Source organism: Bombus bifarius, unplaced genomic scaffold, assembly GCF_011952205.1.
Source record: "Bombus bifarius isolate JDL3187 unplaced genomic scaffold, Bbif_JDL3187 scf7180000008140, whole genome shotgun sequence".
NCBI lineage: Eukaryota > Metazoa > Arthropoda > Insecta > Hymenoptera > Apidae > Bombus > Bombus bifarius.
The window spans coordinates 2107320-2126052 of record NW_022884468.1 but is presented as its reverse complement, the minus strand read 5'-3'; the positions used below and the strand labels follow the sequence as shown (position 1 = coordinate 2126052).

The 18733-nt window shown below is 33.6% G+C and overlaps 1 protein-coding gene across 2 annotated transcripts in view; it reads right to left on the bottom strand.

Annotated features, from left to right (window-relative positions):
• LOC117208551 overlaps positions 1–18733 on the bottom strand; it is a 76311-nt gene that overhangs the window by 52605 nt on the left and 4973 nt on the right. Inside the window, exons 1-2 of one of the 2 annotated variants that reach the window (XM_033449767.1) lie at positions 15311–15472; positions 15081–15232 (exon numbers count right to left, since the gene is read on the bottom strand). The exons of the other annotated variant lie outside the window; for it this stretch is intronic. The gene's annotated coding sequence lies outside the window, so the exon portion shown is untranslated. Of the gene's footprint in view, positions 1–15080; positions 15233–15310; positions 15473–18733 lie in introns of those variants that run through there. 2 annotated transcript variants of the gene reach the window in all.

Below are 18733 nucleotides of genomic sequence, written 5' to 3'. Positions count from 1 at the left end.
TCTTTCGCGCCTCAGCAAAGTAGGAAGTCGTATGACTCAGTAAATTCAAACGCGACTCATTGAATGGAAGACATGACCCGCTGTGTGCGGTGATTTATCGCGTGTCGATCATCGATCGTATCGGCGGCCTTCTTAAAATTGCGCGTTAAACGGTGGTCGTGGCACGTTATTCGCCAACAACTAGCAAAGTGATACGAAGTGTGCGGCTGTTTATGTAAATAGGCTCCCTGATACGATCGTCTTAAAATCAGGTGCGTGGTTACGGTTTTCGTGTGTAATTATCTCGACCCGTGCGTCACAGCTACCTAATTACACCGACGACGATTGAAACCGCTCGATCGGCAACACGCTGACCATGCGACCTAATCATTGTACCTAACGGTGAAACTCGCATTAGGCGGCGCGTGATTATACCTGCAGCACGAGGATATCGTAGCTCTCCTGTCGCTCGAACCCTTCACTGAAGGTAGAGCACTAGGCTGCACGTGCCGGCAAACCACGTGTCGATCTACTTATCCATATCAGAAAGTATTTCAGTTCAGTAGTAGATTAAGCCATTAAAAAATGTAAAGTGTCTTTCGATCATATCTCTACTGAATGCTATTTATTCATGATACACCACTGTATTACGGCGTGCTAGCTAAAATTGCTAATATCGAAATATATATTTGACAATTAAATGTGAGTGTTAAGTTTCACACACATATGTATGCAATTCACAGGGTATTTCGTGTAATTCGGACAAATTATATTTTTGAAATTATCAGAAACAGACGTTATAAGGTAGAACTATGTAATGACGAAGAGTGAATGATTTTATGTACCGGTTAATTTAAAAAATACGATTATTTACTATTTAAAAGTACTTCTTCTTGAATGGAAGCTCGTTAAAACTTTATTGACTTGGTTATCTCCAGATTTCGATTGCCGCTCTCTACAAAGAGTTATGAAAATACCTATGTCTTAAAACTATTAGTTGAAGAATTACTTCAGCTTGAAATAAGGCGAATGACAAGTATTTTAATGCGTGTAAGTTATTTTAGTATTCCACTTCTATGATTCCTTTCTTTATCCATTCTATTAATACAGAATACGCTATCTCTGAAGACATAGAAATATTTGTCTTATATGTATGGATTTAAACTGGGTCATAGTGAAACTGAAACATGTCGAAATATGTTAGCGAAACGATTATGGTTTCAGAACTACGAAAAGATTATTTTATTCAAGTTTCTTTAATTTAAAAATGATTTTGATTTTGATTTTGATTTTGAAATGAATGGCGATGATCGAAATAACCTCGATTCGTCAGATGTTAATATGTAGATCTATGGAATATATAATGTACTAGTACCCTCTAAATCTAGATGGAGTAGTAACACTAATAACAGTAGCATCATATTGCCAGGAAATTGAAATAATATATTAAGAATCGATTCAGTGATCTTTATATAATGCAATCTAACATTATCTATCTATAATATACCAAATTAGTTTATAGTACTGTCCTTAAAAAAAACACACATGACTCTGTCAAATATCGGTATTGCAAGAGAATTCCACACTATTTGCAAATTTATGAAAATTCCACACAGTATGAATGACTCATGTAAAATGTGGTTTAAATTATGGTAAAAAAATTCAATCGTTTGCCAAACTGAATTTATGATAGAACTTATGACATACTAGACTTAGCGCTGTAGCGAAACTCAGAGAGTTACATAGATGGTTTTACGAGATTTGTGAACTATTCGGAGTGGTCCACTTTATCGTGAGATAGCGGTTAGTGTCACAAACGACTCTGTCCAGAATAATATATAGTAATTTCATTTCGGGGTCAAATATTTCTTTCTCTCGCAGAGATTATCATGATTTTGAAGTTACCCACTTTTCGAATAACACACAGTGGAATTAAACAGATAATGGCGATCAAAACTTTTTAACTTTGTTTCTATCTGCAATATTTCAATCAAATTTTGGCAAATTAAACGAATATAAATGATAGTAAATAACAAAGGCTGCCTAGATATTTGCTTGTAAATTATTAGGATAAAATACTTTTTATAATTTCACAATATTTGCTTTTTCATAACATTGTAGGATATTTTATAGGATATTTGATACTTTTATTTTGCTTTGATAATTCTGATTCTTTTAATTGTAATTTTAATTTTGTATTTTTGAAAGTTGTTATAATTCAAATTTCGAAATTCATTTGTCAGATTGAACGATTTCGAATTATAAATTTAATAGCATACCACTTTTTACACGTGCTATTCAAAGATAAATTAAAAAATAACAGATGTAAGAACTAACAACACATTGCATGGATTAGGCAAAGTAATATAAAAATTTATCACATTTTCCACGATACACGCTATGACGATTCGAGTATTCAGTGAACTTTTTTTGATCCTACGCTTACGAATAGCGACTGTGCGAAGTGCTCTTACGTTAGAAAGAAATAGTTGGGCTGCGTTCTATATAGAAACTGTGTCCGATTTCGAAACAACGAGCACGCGTTTCAGGAATAAAAAGCAGCAACTCGAACCATTGCTAAATCGAAAAACAGGGAGCAGTGACATCAAACGTGACTAGCGAATTCTGTGGAATCGTAGCATGTTTTCAACTGGCCAAACGTATTCTGCACTCGCGGTTTTAGCCTTTGTTTTGTTCTTCAGAGAAATATACGAAATAAGTGAAACCGGTACAAAACATAACACAAGCACGAGCTACGAAATTAGAATAGTTAACTGCAAGTATAGCGTCGCACAAATCGCACCCTACGGCGTTACAGTATCGTTAATTTTGATTGTGCGCATAATAAGCTCATATTGCGGTAATTCGCGACGGCTTTCTAATCCGTAAATGTTTGTTAAATTAACGGACAGAGTTAACTAGATTCCAGTTAACTGTCCTGGTAAAACCTCGAACAAAATAGGTGTAGAAGTAAACAATGTAAATAAATCTGTCAAAGCAAGTTTAAAATAAAGAAAACGACGTTGGAAGCGCGTCGAATTTCAGTCTAACCGTACCAGAACCGAACATTCCTTAAACATAAAAGTTTTTGCGCTCACTTTCAGATCGGAGTAACGAATCAAAACATAAATGTTTCCGCGAAAACAAAGAAACTTGAATAAATCTTGCGAAACTGCAGTGAAACTAATCGTTTTACTGTGTAAAATGTAATTACTACTGCGCATATTAGATATTTAAATTTTATAAAAAAATAAAATTGATTGTATAAAGAAGAACAATATAATTTTTATTTTACGAGTTTAGTAAGTAGCATGTGTATGCGTATGTTATGTATTTATATATAGGATATAAAAAATATTTCACTGCATAATTCTTACGAAAATTGTAAAAAAGTTATTGAGAAATATCCAAAATGTTAAGAGAATTTATATATATTTTTATTTTAACAAATTTATTTATTACTATAAATATACATGTCTAAAATATATTATTGTAAATCATGCTAAAATCACGGAAAAATACAACAGACACTAATGGTAAAATATAATTTGTTCATTAAATCTTGATAATAATCTTAATAATAATGTACTCTCTAACGTGAAATTATTTAAATTGCATACTCAGAATAAGGTTTCTGACACATGCACAGTTCTCTCCTTATCGCGATACGAGGAATTAGTTACATTTCTTGCCTACAGTAGACCGTTAATTGACAATTATGAAAATAGCTACTGTCGGAAAAAAGTGAAAAAGACTAATCTATGCATTCAAAGAATATTTATCGGCGTGCAGCACGAGACAAGAACAATACCCATTAAAGTGCATTCCACAGGCACAACTCAAGGCCTGCCGTGCAAAATTGCAAGGCACTTTTAAAAAGCCTACGTAAGTCTCGTGACCCCAAGTATATTCTTACGTGCGTGAGTATAGCTCATAGCCAATAAAGAATATGAGTTTGATGTTATCATGTTTCAATTAAAAGCTGGATTAGATTGAAGGCAACTAAATTATTAGTTGCAAATTATAAAACGTTTTTCAAAACATTTACATACTAATTACTGTATACAACTATGACATATGTAATATGTAATTAACTTTAGATAGTTATTTTGTAATAAGATAGTATTTGTAATAAGATTATTGTATAAAGTAAATATTACTAGAAAGAGATAGAGAGAGAGGGAGAGACAAGAGTAACTTCAGTTAAACTGTTATTATTTCATCATCACTTACATTCATTTTTAATACGCTATTTATCTTCTAAAACGCATGTAATATACGAATAAGCAATCGCCCGCAATTAACAGAAAAAATTACAAGAATAATGCTCCTAGAACAAAAACGTTCTCTCACTCCATCACATTAACTTCAACTGACTAATTTATTTATTACAACATAAACTAGTCTATTAGCTTTTTCTTTAACTGAATTGTGTCTGACTAAGTACGAGTTAGAGACAAATGAGAAAATAGCACGAACTAAACAGATTTATCCTCTAACCACATTGTCTAACTGTTATGAGCATAAAAGCTTGCAAATATCATGGTTAATAATATATTACGCCCGTAAATTAAGAATATCAACAGTTAACAGCTACGACAGTCCTATCTTTCATTATTAATTTTATTAGATCTTATAGCATCAAAGAAAAAAAAAGCGCATACAGCAAATTATTCGCTTGCTATGCTGGATGTATGCGTGATGATGTACAATAGTTATAAACCAAATTAAGAGACAATATATAGTTATCTATATAGTGATACAAGCTTAAGAATTCTTTGTTTCAAAGTGTATCGTATTAAGAGTCAATTAATTAGAAATTGTGAGAAGTTATGAAGATTAATGAAGGAACAATATAAAAAATTAAAATACACGTAAAGCATAGATAAATATTTAAATTCATGTGAAAGAAGGAAGACCACATTTAGTTATCTTAGTGAGCGTTCATAGGGTTAACAAAACTGACAATTATGCAAATTCATATTTTCCTGATCATAATTGAAAAAATAACCTGAACAGAGATTTGTTTCACCTGATATCATGCACTTATGGGAAATTTAAGAACAAATAAATGTACAGAAGTCTATAGATAATGCAAAATTAGATAAATCTAATACCATTTTGAACCAATTAGTGGTAAATTGAGGACTCGAGCAAAAACAAGATTCCAAGCCAATAACTTTTCTCTATATTATATGATGGAAGGAATTACGTGGGAGAGCGAAGAAGTTGAGTTGAAACAAGTTTTCCAGACAACGGCTGTGACCGAGAAAAAGAAGAAGGTGACGTGGTGCATTGCTTGGCGACTTTCCGCGCCGGTCAGCCGATCGAGTCACGAGAGTTGCACGATGCGCTACGTGCTACGTGGCATCTCGACGTTGTATCTCGGGATTCGATTCAAGGACTTGCAGCGTGTTAAAGTTCACCACGCTCTCGGAGTCTTGCAAGAGCTATGCTATCGTGGGTGCAAGAAATGCATCGCACGTTGCACCATGATCGACGAGTAAAACGTTTGCCATCTTCTCACGTGACCGATACTCCTTACTACTCGCGTCGTTATTATCTTAAAGCCAATTAGAAGCACCTGAGAAATAGGGATAACTGCATTCTGATTCATCGTAAGCCGGAGCTACTACCACTGTCGGTGCATCGTACTTCACGATCGTTGGAATTCTTCTCCTTTATCTGATGTTTGTTACGGGAACGTCCAGAAGGTCTGTTTGCGAATTGGAAAACGTAGAGAGCTGAGAGGCTTTTCTCACGAAAGGTCATCTGTAGCGAATTCAAAATGGCTCATGAACGTTGCTGATTGTAATTGGCTCGCTCGCGGCTAATTCTATAACTGATAATTCACGGTCAAATAAAGTTCCCTTTCATCGAGTTACAAGAACGTTTATTAATTTGATAAATCTGAAAGTAGCTTAAAATTAGGTCAAAGGATTTTTCGTTTCAAGCTACCCGAATTGCTTTAAAATTGTTTCTGGAATTTATATTTCAACGTAAAGGAGGTTTATCTGAATCTAACAGTTCTTCGGTTTGCACGGAAATATATTTTATATACGTGTCGCAATTTATTTTATTCAGTAAAATTTAGTAAAATAAATTGAGGCATATATATAAAATACATTTCCGTACAAACCGGAGGACTGTTATATTAGATCCAGATATGTTTTCTTTACATACGTACAAACTCCTAATTACTAAACTGCGGACTTCTCGAGCTGTTCTGAAAGTTGTCTGTCAACTTACATTTTAAAATACAAACGCTTTTTTGTTTCAAAGATTAAACGAAAAATTTTATCGATCTTATAATCCTGCCTTTGGATAAATATTTTTAAGAACTACTTGAAGATGTAGATGTTTAAACCTTGATAACGAGACTTCCTAATCCATGTTTACCAATATTTTCTTTTTTAGTTTTTAATACCGCTTTCTTGATAACAATCTATGTGTATCTACCGTATTTACGAGACAAAATGGTAAAATATATGAAGCAAGCAGGCAGTAATGTTGACGTCGTAAAACCATAATTCTGCAACCCTTAACTCTCCAGATATGCATATGCAATCTCTGCCTCTCTCTCTCGCCTTTTTATTCGCCCTCTGATAACGTTCCGGTTTTCAGGATGAAACTCGCCTATTCGCCGATGTCCTATTCGTTTTCATAATTGTTCTGAAATTTACGACCTATCAAACTCAATACGACATCTGAAGTTAACGTTCTTATAGCCACTCCGTGATTTATAATCGGTCGTAAACTTAATAAAGAGACGTATATCCATAAATTTTACTTTAAATACTTCTTAGAAGTATCTATTAGTCTATTAGCTTCTGAACCCATCTGTGTCCGTAATTACAATTTGGATTTTTTAAGATATATGGAATTTTTTTAAGTATGCTATTTTCAGACATACGATATATTGAAATCAAATTCACTGATTTATTTAATAAGTGAACTTATTACAAATTTGTCCTTTTAATATTCGTTTTCCTATAATTTCGAAATTTGTTAATCCAAGTATACTACTTCGCAGTAGGAACTTAATTATGACGTTACTAAAATTGCTATCAAATCGTAATTATACATATGTATATGGATCTCATGAACATTGTTCTTAAGAATCGAAAGGCAAGCTCGTACGCGAGCCGTACAATTTTTCACGGTAGAAATTAAACGCTGACCAAGACAGTAATAATTTATGTAATCTCATTCGACGCTGCATGCAACGAGAACTTTGTAATAAGCCACGATCCGCATTGGAGTCGACTGTCTTAATTGCTAAACCGTTGATTACTGCTATACCGTAATACATTCTAAATCATCGCGTCGACGGCTCATTTGTATCTTTGTACGTATTACCAGTAGTGGAACAATGTCTTGCAATCACACTGATTCGAAAAATTGCAAACGAACGTAGCCAACGGTGATTCAGAAGAGTAGTAAAATAAATATGCACGCTGCAAATGTAAGCTTGTCATGATTGCCTCTCATTTAAACAAACTAAACGTCAAAAACATTTATGTATAACTTATATGTAACGAATATATACATAACGTTTTAATGTATCATAGACCATTACTAGCAAAAAAAAAATGCATGTATCAGACAAGGAATGATATGAAGAGATAATCCCTTCGTGTTAATTACGAATATGAAGTGAGTATCCTGTCACTATAGTTATACATAGACAAGATAAAATATATAGAAAAGATGTCAGAGAAGAACTTCCTGAGAAGGTAGAAACATCTATCACGATCTATTTACTATACAAAAATATAACTATTTTTGAGTCTAATGTAAAAACGTTTCCTTGGTACGAATCTATACCTATATAAGATTTCTTTTCTTATTTTTACTCAAAGAATACTCCGACACGACTTTATAAAATAGTCTTAAGATATCCTATGAATATGTACATAATTAAATAGATTCACTTACGAAGACATTACTCATTACGTCTAACATTCACAAGGAGTAGTACGAATATTACACAATATGAGACTATTGATAATCGACAGTGACAAACAGGGTCAGAATGAAAGGAATGGCCTGTAAGCGCGAAGAAGTGGTTCGAGCAAATCGTGGGTGTAATGGTATCCGGTAGTAATATAACGGCAATATATGGGAGCGTTCTTATTTTTGTAGTTTCGCGTCACGGCTTGTCGCGGAATGGAATAATTCTCGCCAGCAAGCAAGATCAAGGGAATCTGGTTTTCTTAAGCAGTAGGTGCAGTTTCAAGTGTATTCGTGCTTATCTGGACGCATTGCCGTATTTGCATGAAACTGTGGCGTATGTTAGCCGCCGCTTCGTCTCGTGACGAAGAGTACGATAGGAAAACGGCTCCAGTCATTGTGCTCGCTTTAGAACACCGCCACAGATCTTATCCTTTAATCACGACCGACCCGCATAAATGGATTCTTAGATTCCAATCGTCGCGTTCTTTCGCTAGCCGGCTATTATGCATCCTGAACAATTGCGTTTACACGTAGAGGCGTCAATGCACGGGAATGATTTTTTCACGGGACCGAGAATTGCGGTGAAACGTCGAATAGAAAGCTGTCTGGTTTCTACAGCCTTTGATATGTGTAATTAACAATTTCACGTTAAGATTTCATATAATAAATTTTTTATACATATAGTGGATATTCATCGGTATTTCATTTTAGTATGATAGTTGTGTATCTCTCAGTTCAACAGTAAAGAAAATTGAAAGTGGACTGCTGGATAATTTGGTCAATGTCACCTCTACGAAAGTTTAACTTTCTCTCAAAGAAATTCTACACTGCAATGAAGGTATACGTTTCTCGGAAAGAAACAAAGTTAAATAGCGGAACCTTGACTTCTTACTCGTTCCGTAGGATATATACAGCGTGGTTGTACTTTCTTAGTGGTTAGTGAGTTGCATTGTGCATTTATTAATCAAATAGCACATACGATTATTAGTTTTATAATGATTTATCAAAGACGCAAAAAGATTTCTATAAGAAAGCTGTTTATTGTAATGAGGGGAACTTAATAGAATATTTGAATTATAAGATGCATTTAATAACGTACATACATACAATATATGTATGTATGATATGCATGTTGAAATAATAAATTATCTATAAAACGAATTATGTACATCGTTCATTGGATGCAGCCGACATTACAGTTACTTTGCAATGACAAAGATCGTCTAATAAATTTTCTACCAATGTGTTTTACCATAGCATGTTTTACTCTATAACCGCGTGCTCTGCATGTATGAAATTCATTAATCATAGTTTAACCTGCTTTCGCGGCGTTGCACCGATATTTTAAAATCATTTGATCCGTATGATATATACGTTTAACAAATATTCACCTTGGTGAGGGAAAGGTTATTAAAGCACGAGCGTACTTGACACACGAATTTATGCTACATCAACAAGTTTCTGATATCGTTTCGGTCAACCACGCACACAATCTTCTTTCTATACTTGCTTCTACTATTTTATGCACATTCATCACCTCTCGCCCGTTTCTTTCACTCTCTTACTGTTCTAATATCCACTGGTTCTGCAAGTAAAAACTGACCGGCACCATACACTTTAAACTGTCCCCTACTTAATTGAGAAATAAGAGACAATTTTCCACCTGTTAAGGTATCGCAAACCTTCGTCCACTAGGAAAAATGCGTTCGTAAAAAAAGAAAGATTATAAGCCGGTTTCTGATCATTTAATTGATCATAGACCTGGCATCGGCCGAATTTGGTTTCATGTTTTTATTGATTAGATAATGAGTTCTTGGCAGAATCCTGACATGAGCGATCGACGCGTTTCTCTTTATCATTATTATAATATATTTAATATATTCGATATATATATATATTCATATACTTGACATATACACATATTAAATATATGTCATTTATTATTATAAATTAATCTATTTATAAAATATTTGAATTTCAATAATTATTTATACAACATGAAAAGAAATGAATTAAACAGAATACAGGCAATGCAGGTTAATAATCTAGTGATTACGTGACATCGTTGCGACAAGATTTGCAAACATGTTCTCGCATGTCGTACACCTTCAATTTTCATTGCATATGTAAATGTGTAATACATGGAAAGCATGGTAACAGAACACTTGTCTATTTAGGTTGAGTGTCATTTGCCCAGGATTACTTAGAGATTTGTAATTAATATTTGACAACATATATTTACTTGGATTTAGAACATCGAACCTATCATAACTTACTAACCTAATCGCTTTTTATGTCACATTTATCGAAATGTTTTCGTGAATCGTAAACGTAAATCAGGAAACAGGAAAATTAAGGAAATAGTAAACCTTGGACTTTGAAATACGTATTCTAAACTGAGAATGAACTGTTTTTGCATATTCACTTTCTCTGCCCTCGTTTTCCTAATTTCAAGAAAAAAACAAATAATAATATTCGAAAGTTATCGTCCTAACTTAAACTTACATGTAAACCTAATTAAACGAAAATTTTATAAAAATATTATAAATTAATTTCTTACATTTAATTAATCCTGATATTCTCTTCAGGTTCACACGACTCTAAATTAAATTTATATTTTAACAAATATTGTTAAAACATAGATAGTAATACAAATTAAAAGAGAAGAATTTATTGTTAATGAATAGTATTTCAATTCTTCCAACATGTAACCGTTTACTCGAGCAAACGTTAAAACAAGACAATCGGTGACAAATAATAACGGAGAACGTGGGTGTGAATTTTTCAAATGCCCCAGAGATTACTCATTGTCTTTCCCTCTTTGTTCGCCTGCTAAGCTAGGCATGATTGCATCTTTACATTCAAGGATGACTGGAATATATAAGCGCGACATGCACGAGTGGTGATCGTTCGACCCGAAGTCTCGACTTGTTGACTGCATTCGAAGCCGGTTAAGAGATACATAGTACAATGCGTACATACGTATATCGAATGACGTTAAAAGCTCAACTGCTGGAAAATAGTAGTATGAGATATATTTGGAAATAAGAGATTGATAAAAATACCAAATTTATGATTCATAGTTAAAATGCGACAATGAAAGGAACTATTCTGATTCAAAATTCATGTTCCATATCTTAAAACTATATAAAAATAACATAAAATTTTTATGTAATTATATAAAAGTATTACCAAATGATATCAAACTTAATATACTCGGACTTCGTTAATTATATAAATGTTCTAATGAATAGGAATGTTGCACAAATATTTTTCTCTAACCACTGTATATAAATATTTTTCGATAAAAATGACCGAATCTTAAAAATAAATTCACATATCTTCTTTTTTTAATTGACGTATCTTTCTATATAAAGTAACAGTGAAAGGAAAATGAAAGTCAAACTTGTTGAGGTGTTTTATGGAAACTTTAAAAGTGTACGAGTTTTAACTTCGTCGTTTTAATGAACCTTAGGAAAATCGGTACGGCTACAGGAAACTAGAGAGCACTTAAACGTGTACGAAGACGAACAAGGAGATGCACGTAATCTCTCAATTTCTCTCAAAGAGAAGCGTTATAAGATCTATCTTACGACAGTCCTTTTTTTTTACACTACCAAGTGGCACATTCTCGTCGCCAAGAATGGACAACGTTGTAACGAAACTCGTCAATCGACGTCCCTCTGCGTCCTTTCGATCGCGTGTTTCTATTTTACTTAGCATTTGATATTTGCCAATGTTACGAAACTTTACGGTTTCACCCGCATATCTATTTGCGTGCAGCAAAATTCATGCGCTCATTGGAAATGAACAACGCTTGTATAGTTCGAACTGTTTCAATCACATTTTGTCGCAATCTACAAAAGTTAGAATTACTTCATAATAATTCGATATATAGTTTCTGAAGAAAAATAAATATTATCTGGAGTGATAACGTCATTAGAGATCTAATTAATATGTAATTATATCTAATAATAATATTTAATTTTATTTTAAATGTGTCGAATACCTAATATGACCTGTATTTTATTCCGAAAGTATAATCGACCGTTTCAAAACCAGTATAAAAAACTTTGAAAAGTTATTTAAGAAATTTTGAGTAAAAGCCACGCAAATATACAGCCTACTGTTAACATTCAGGTAGTTGAAATAGAAAATTTAATATCTTACTGTTGCGAGTTTATTTCGCTGTTTCTTTCAACCGAAAGGGCACATCATGAGTACTTATTACAAAACTGACAATAAGTTGGAAGTAAATGATATCTCATATTCTCCTGTCTCCTCTTAATTTCTTACCATTTATTAAGTTTATAGTTTTATGATAGTAGTAAAACTTTAAAATCCTTTAACTACCTATATAAGTATGAAGAATCTGATTTATGCTCGTGTCACTCTTTTTCCTTACAATGGACCTCCAAGCAGTCTCTCAAAGTTTTTATATCAATATATGTACTTATTTACTCTATCTACGTTCTACCTATATATCCCTTAATAATTCAATTTTAATTGCGTGACGTAGCAGAGAATTTTTTCTTTTATTAGAGCAATTTGGATCTCCATAAAAAGATTTCATAGTGGTATGGCCAATAAATTTAATGCTAGTCACGTTTATGGTATCGTTCGTTTTATTCAAGTGAAATCATTTTTAATTATTTCCTCTTAGATGGATTCCAATAATCACTAAGATTGCAATGTGACACCATTTAGCTGGGTGTAAGAAACTAGAATATTAACTCGGTCCGTCTTAAACGCGGGTGTCAGCACCTGTTACTTATGAACCAATAGTCGGTCTTTAACAGAACGTTAAATTCAAGGCGGCAAAGTAGGACCGCATTCCGACCAACAAGGAGTCAAGTGTCGTGCAACTTATAAGTGGCCAATAAGTGTAATTACTTATGTAGGCTTAGACTAAGGTCGACCTAGAAAACCGGACAATATTAATCATTTCAGAATCCTGATCATGCGAATACTAGGTATATATGAAAATATACGTGTTTGCAAGCGAGACGTGCAAGAATTTTCGTATAACTGCATATGCATGATCAACATATTTATTTCTCTAAGCTACATAGATATATAGATGAGAAAAAAAGACACATTAATAGCGTCATTATTGTTTGCTACAAGATATGACATTGACTTATGCGAAATAAGCTGGCTTTCAACTTTACCTATTCGACTATATGTATACACTACGTAAGTGCATAGCTCTCTGTGCACTTGAAAAATGGTTAAGCAGCACGTGCTTGCTTAACTTGTAGATACTGACGTCGATGAATTTTGTATCTTGCGCTATTATACAGGTTTTCCCCTAATAAAAAATTAAACAGAGGCAATCTAATTAATCACATTTGGTAGGCGTTTTAAAGATGTTCTATAAACTATGTCTATGATATTTTATAAGCAAAATAAATCTCTATATAGGTTTCACTTCTGTAGTTGTAAAAATGTCTTTCTTTCCAATATTGGAAAATCATAATTTTTAAATTTACATCGTACAATTTAACAAATTACTACCAGTGGCATTAAAAATTCTAAGACACTATTTTTAACTTTCTTATTATGTTCAATTCCTTACTTATATTCCTTACGTACACATATGCAAGTTCCAAGAATATTTTTTTTAGCCGGTATTCTTTGGACTTTTTCTATGGTCAGTTTCGGACCATTCCAGACAAAGGTATCGAAGTCTTTTGACCAAAAACGACGCGAGTACGAACGTCTCGTATGATTCATGTATATTTCATTGTGTTCACGACGAACGCGACAGCAAATCCATACGTTCCCTTGCCTTAGAGAGACAGAATGTGCTTGGCTGGTGCACGTGACTATGCCCGGCGCAATGTGTTTCGCGTCACGTGCATCGGACAGTGCACCGACTGCCACGCTCTCGTGCACGTGAATTCTGCATAAAGGAGCAACGGTATCGACACTTTTATAGCTGGAGAACAGAAATCAGGTCTGTCCAAGCTCGCGCCACTTGTCAATCGGATTAATAACATCCGTTGCAATGCCTTAACCTTTCGTGTAATTAAGGTATATTTCTTTAACACTATAGCTACTGAAACATTGATCTTTCCTTTTTTTGTTAGTTATGAACGATAGCTGACATGAATGCAGGCTGATGAACGCAGGTGTTTTAGACAAAGTTAAAATATTGGCTTTTATTGAGATAGAAATATGACTATATATATCTAATTATTCTCATTATACCATTTTAATCTGGATGTTTTATGTATAAATATATCCAGGTATGTGGTATGAGCCTGTAGTTTTAATGTTAATACAAGTTATATTACATTTTATTGCGTTAATATTAAATATAACGAATATTTAAAATTCGACAAATTTTTAGAGAATTAGTTCAAACTCGAGATTAGCATTGTTGTTTCTTTGGTGAAATTAATAATGTTATGCAAGTGTTATGAATTTTTATTGGATAAACAGTCAAATGATAGTGATAAATTGATGTTTGCAATTATGTTATGCAATAACAGTAATGAGAAAGAATGTTACTAACGTAGTATGTCTAGTTTAATTTTAGTTAAATGCAATATACTGTTGGTTTAAGATTAAGAAAAATAAGAAAGTACATTAGTATTAGTTTAGAAAGGGTTGCTTAATAGTATGTATTACTTTAGAAAGGTTAGATAGAGAAATATAGAAAGGGGATAACCAATGAAGACGTAAACGATGAAGGAAATGCGTGAGAAGTGAGAATTTTTTCACAAAAACGGGCATCCAGTGTTTAACCTGCGAGGTGCGGTCATGAGAGAATTATAAAGCATTAATAACTCAGTTTTAACATATAGGGTTATTCATGCAGTTGCAACAAGTAATATCCTTTAAGTAATTCCATCTAAATAATTTCTTGTTTTTATATATACATATGTTAAAGGAGAAAGATGAGTGGCAAGAAGATCTATTTTTCCACAATTTCGTTTTTTTTTTTTATAAATGTAACATATAATGCAGTCTTTTAATAATAAATGTACATATTTTCCTTTTTACGCATTGGTTATAGTATTTTGATCTGCTTAAGGTATAAGTAATATTGTATGCCAGACAATTACTTATTTCACTACTACCCTTCCCTTTCCTTCCTTCAATCGTTTAACATTTAATTGACTAATTTAATTATTTACCTGGTTGCTAGATTGCTGCACGTTGGTCTTGAAATTTCAATTGTTCGCGAGAGCCTGTATTTGTGTTTCACTCTATCGATGGAACGAATATCGCACAATGGAAAGAAACAAATCCATTGCCAATGAAACGCGTATGTGCAAGATTGCATTCTCTGTAAACACACCAGATAGATTATTATCGTGCAAAGATAAACTCATTATAACGTAATACTGGAGAAATTATATCTTACGGCATTCGGAATCTTTGCAGAAAAATTATCAAATAAACTTACTTACAAACTTTGTCTGCTCATCAAGACGAATTTGTACGTTGACAAACGCAACAACTGATCATTCTGGTCGATACAGATCGATGACTCGAATCGAACATATTCGAGCTGGAACGTGATACCGACTCATGAATGTATTCTTTCGAGTCTCTTTCTGTGATAAAGTGCGTGAAAACATCGGAGAAAACTAGTTTACTTATCGTAGTATAAGCGTACGTTTAGATATGCGATAATACGAAATGGATACCGCGCGCCGCGTGTAAAGAAAGGGTTAGGCTACGTTCGACTGAAATATCGTCGTTCAATAGGCGAAGTGATATACTTTAAATGCAAATCTACTTACTCGATGGCCGAAACAAGCTCTTGTAATATGTTACGTTTTTCCTCAACAGATTTTCTAATCATTTCACTTCAAACGTTTCGCTCGACTGTGTAAACTACGCGATCACCTTGAAGTAGTCGAGTGAAACTATAGTGTATGTATGAGGATGTTCGTCACGACACGCCATCTGCGTCGCTCAGGTATAACTATCGTCAGTATGAAATGGCATCTCGATTTCGATATGTTTACGTTTTGTGCAGCTCGATTCTGTTCGCGACAAAAACATTGTGTTTATTCGGTGTTACTTATTCAGTGAATGGTTTCGGATTACAAAGTGTAAAATGTAAAGTTTCGGTGACGAAGTGTCCTTTAACTGCCAGCACCAACGTGCGATGGAATTAAGGAGAATGCAGTGGAACAATCGAAATTATGGTATGTAAGTCCCTCCTTCAATTATTGTCATGATCTGAATAGAATAGAATATGGCGGGAAACGAACGATCTGCGAAAAACATATTGCGTATACTTTGATAACGTGTTTTGATTTCGACGCAATATACGTAATATACGTATTGTTTACGATGGAAGGAACGAACGAAAATCATTAACGAGAATTTGTGATATTGTCGTAACACAATGATCGGTAAACGGCGTTCTTTTATCGAATAACATTCAATTTAAGGAATAACAAAAAGCAACTTTAGGCTCGCATCGTATTATATATACAAATATAGCAAATTTTATAAAAATGTATTAGATTAGAGAACACCGTTCCAGAAATATCGTTATATTAGAAAATATTGTTCAATTAAAAGTATCCTAGCTAAAATTCATATCATGAAACGTCTATAATATACCTTCTACTTAACACGAATACAATAGAGTTCGTACAATTTAATAACAATTTTCCTGTTACTTGTTTGTAAGTCCGTTTTAGAAATGTTTGAAAGTAAATTGAAGTTAAAGTTACGAATAAAAAGAAAGTTCGCGGTCATCGATGTAACATAAATTATACCAAATCCACCATGATTCACGCATCCTTTATACTGCAATTTAAATTTACGTAACCACTGCTTGGATTCCATACAAATTCGTAAACTCATCGATATTAAATTCCTAAACTATGAAAAATACGTTTCCTAGTTCTAGTAAATGAACCATAGAATTTGTTTATATAATAAGAATCGAAAGCAATATTCTGCATCGTTCATGAAAGAAAACTACTCGTGTGGACTTTGCCAATTCTCATCATTTTCTTTAAAACGATACATAATGTCACCTCGAATGATGCAATCCAATCAAGAAAGTCAAACTTCCGCAATGTCCACGATTTCTTTCCACCGTGGAATTAAGAATAAGTTCTTTAGGGTAGTTTCTCAAGCGAAAATGGGAAGAGAGAAGAAACAGAGTTACCTCGCGGCAATATAAACGACAGTGGGCCAATTCAGACCTAATAATTGGCAAGAAAGAATGTGTCATACTTGCGAAAAGTAAAAAGTATATTAGTAAACTGGTGGGACAAACCTAACGTTTAACCCCCACTATAGTCTCGATAAATCACGGTAAAAATATATCGACTGCTTAACGATGTTGATTGCTCGAATGAATTCGATTCGCATAGTCCTTTGGGGTCTCGTTCTGGCATTCGATACAATAAACCATACTTGTCCTTTTTTCTGCAAATCTACGAGATACATATGTCGTACATTTGCTATAGTATAGAAAGTTGATGTTTAAATCGTTACATTTCTAGAAGTCGCTAAGATTTCTCTAGCATTGCCGTGCATTTGAAAAATCCCTCGAGTACGAGATCATGTTCGAACCACGAAAACACGAGCAGGAAGAATAGCGTTGTTACGACAGTCTCTCAGATTGCTGCAGGTATTGCTGCCTCGAAAAAAGTACACGCGTAATTAACCGTAGACACTAACGACGAGATCAACTTCAATATACGTGCTTATGAATTCGAGTCGAATCAAAGTTGACTATTTGATAACCAAGAAAGATTATTTTTAATGAAAATAAGATTTCTTCATAAAGTTTAGAACTTCTTCGTCCACTGTTGGATTCTGCTTCGGAATATCCTCATTTCCCAGAGTGCTCATAGTGGGTTCTAATTTTTCGTGTTTAGATTCGAGTTTATTTGAATGAACCTACTGCTTTTCTTTTTCAAAATTGTTAGAGAAGATTCGAATATAGTCGGTCGATGTTCGAATCTATTATACTTGCGATGTACATACTTGAGCCCATCACTAGCAGACAGCATAGATCTACGATCTTTGCAAATTTGCAATCCTATACATCGGACGTATCGAACTCGACCTAAATACGTGGGTGACTTACGTTCCAGTCCAAGATCCAAGTATAAAATGACTTCAGCAAATGACCGTTTGATCAGCTTTGGAAAGTAAACGTTAGCCATGAATACCGCTGCTTTCTCATTCAACTTTCTGTATCAGCTCAATAAAGATTAAAAGTAGATTGCAAAACTTCTGGGCGGATATATCCTCTCGGTATGAGCAAGTAAAATCTAATAAGCGAGTGCGAGTGTCAGTAGCGAAATTAACGATATGCACCTTCTACAACCTCGTTCTGCTGCCGTTTTAATGGTTTTGTATTTAAAAACTCGTACTTCCAATTAATCCGTCAATGGTATTTGATGAAATTCTACATAAACAGATGCTAGAGATAAATTGATTCTTCGTGCTATATAAAGGAAAGTTGCAATTTTATAGCTTTGTTATAGTGCAAATACTATTTAAATAAAAAACAGAAGTTGATTCATTTGATTAATATGGAAACACTGTTTAGTAAAAATCAGAATCTGACTCATTTGGATACGTAATGCTTTAAGATCAAGGAATCGTAAGAAAACAATATTATTCCTATTTTGCCTTATCGTATAAAATTAATATAATCCATAAAAAAGATATTTGAGGCTTCTTTTATCGATTAAATGGCAAATAAATGATAGTTTTTTTAAATTACATGAAATTACGAATTATAATATACGAATTAGTAATTAGAGATAATCTCGCTGTATCTTACTACGCTAATAACCTT